At 40.3% G+C, this 2,263-nt stretch overlaps 1 pseudogene; it reads left to right on the forward strand.

Annotated features, from left to right (window-relative positions):
- The window catches only part of LOC112079502 (B-cell receptor CD22-like), a 3,970-nt pseudogene extending 2,943 nt beyond the window's left edge, over positions 1–1,027 (forward strand).
- The last annotated feature ends 1,236 nt before the right edge of the window (positions 1,028–2,263 follow it).

Here is a 2,263-nt window from a genome sequence, read left to right on the forward strand (position 1 = left end):
CCACGTGGTATAACAATGAGGAGAGGCAAGTGGGTACCTTGCTTCTATAAACCCATGAGGAGATGGTGATGTGATGATGGTTTTGAAGAACTGTTATTCTGTTCCAAATGGAACACTATTCCCTATTTAGTGCCCTTCTTTAGACAGAGCCCTATAGGGTGGTAGTGCACTACTTTAGACAGAGCCCTATAGGGTGGTAGTGCACTACTTTAGACAGAGCCCTATAGGGTGCCACCATCTGGGACGCTGTCTTTTTCCACACATAAAACGGCCAACCAAATTGTTTCTAGTCATCTCTCCTCCTTCCAGGCTTTTTCATCTTTGAACTTATATGGTGATCTGCATCTAAACTATCATAGTATTGCCACGACGACCAGCAAAACAGTTCGTCTTTCAATCACCCACGTGGGTATAACCAATGAGGAGATGGCAAGTGGGTACCTGCTTCTATAAACCCATGAGGAGATGGGAGAGGCATGACTTTCAGCACGATCTGCGTCAGAAAATAGAAAGGAGTTCTATTTTAGCCCTTGGCATGGCAGACGCTCGTTGGCGGGCGCGGGCAGTGTGGGTGCAATAATTGAATTGGATTTCAAAATGTATTTTGCAAAACTCGCGCATGCGACGTTTCCGGTCTGGTCAGCATGTAAGTGACCACTATGAACCCGAACTATGAACGCAAAAATTGACATCTTAGGACAATTACTATGACTATGACTATGACTATGTCTATAATGAGGGAGTGATGTGACGATGGTTTTGAGGAACTGTTCTTCTGTTCCAAATGGCACCCTATTCCCTATTTAGTGCACTACTTTAGACAGAGCCCTATAGGGTGCCACCATTTGAGACGCTGTCTTTGTTTCATTTTTGATTCTCTCTCTTCAGCAGCACAAGCAGCTGAGGAGGACTCCTCTGTTCTCTACAGTACAGTCAACAAACCCAGAACCAAGAAGACCTGAACACAACAAACCCAGAACCAAGAAGACCTGAACACAACAAACCCAGAAAGAAGAAGACCTGAACACAACAAGTTTGACAAAAACCTTGTATATCTGGACCTGTATATTTAAACTAAGTGATATAATGCCTGTGGAGGTGTGGAATATTGACCATTATAAACCAGATGGTTGGAGCCGTGAATGCTGATTAGCTGAAAGGCGTGGTATACCAGACCGTATACCATGGGTATTTTAATTTGTATTTACTGGTCTAAGTACATTGGTAACCAGTTTAAAATAAGGCACCTCGGGGTTTGTGGTATGTGGTATGTGGCCAATATACCACGGCTAAGGGCTGCATCAAAGCACTCCGCGTTGTGCATAAGAACAGCCCTTAGCCGTAGTATATTGGCCATATACCACACCTCCTCGGGCATTATTGCTTAAGTTTATAATGGCAATAAGGCACTTCTGGGGTTGGTGGTATATGACCAACATACTGTTCCATGGCTTATTTTAAACTGGTTAACAACATAAATAGAACAGTAAAGTCTTTTTACGTCATACCTGTTGGTATATTGTCTGATATACAGTATAGACTTCTGAAATACTGTTTCAGCCAATCAGCATCCATGAACCAAACTACCAAGTTTATAATAGTATATAATAATATATTCCATCTAGTAGACACTTTTATCCAAATTCACTGTCATTAGAGTCATGTTTGAATACACTTTTCGTATGGGAAGTCCCTGCAGGAATGGAACCCATGCACCATGCTCTACCACCTGAGTCACAGGACTACTCTATTCAAACTTAGAGTAGGAGTTCTTAGCTAGGGTCAGTTATGACATTGAAACAATGATGAATAAGAAAGGGACCTTAACAATTTTTAAATATATATTTCAGTTGAAAAATGTTGTATTTATGACGTAGGCAACCTTGAGTTCCAGTTATATTTTATAGTGCATTCGTAAAGTATTCAGACCCCTTGACTTTTTCCATATTTTGTGATGTGACAAGCTTATTCTCAAATTGATGAAATTGTTTTCTTTCCTCATCAATCTCCACACAAAACCCAATAATGATGAAGCAAAAAAGGTTTTTAGAAAATTTTGCAAATGTATAAATACAAAAAACTGCAATATATCACATTTACATAAGTATTCAGACCCTTTAACCTCACTAGGGTAGGGGGCAGCACTCGGAATTTTGGATGAAAAGTGTGCCCAAAGTAAACTGCCTGCTACTCAGGTCCAGAAGCTAGGATATGCATATAATTAGAAAACACTCTAAAGTTTCCAAAACTGTTAAAATAATGT

Source organism: Salvelinus sp. IW2-2015, unplaced genomic scaffold, assembly GCF_002910315.2.
Source record: "Salvelinus sp. IW2-2015 unplaced genomic scaffold, ASM291031v2 Un_scaffold8243, whole genome shotgun sequence".
Classification (NCBI taxonomy): domain Eukaryota; kingdom Metazoa; phylum Chordata; class Actinopteri; order Salmoniformes; family Salmonidae; genus Salvelinus; species Salvelinus sp. IW2-2015.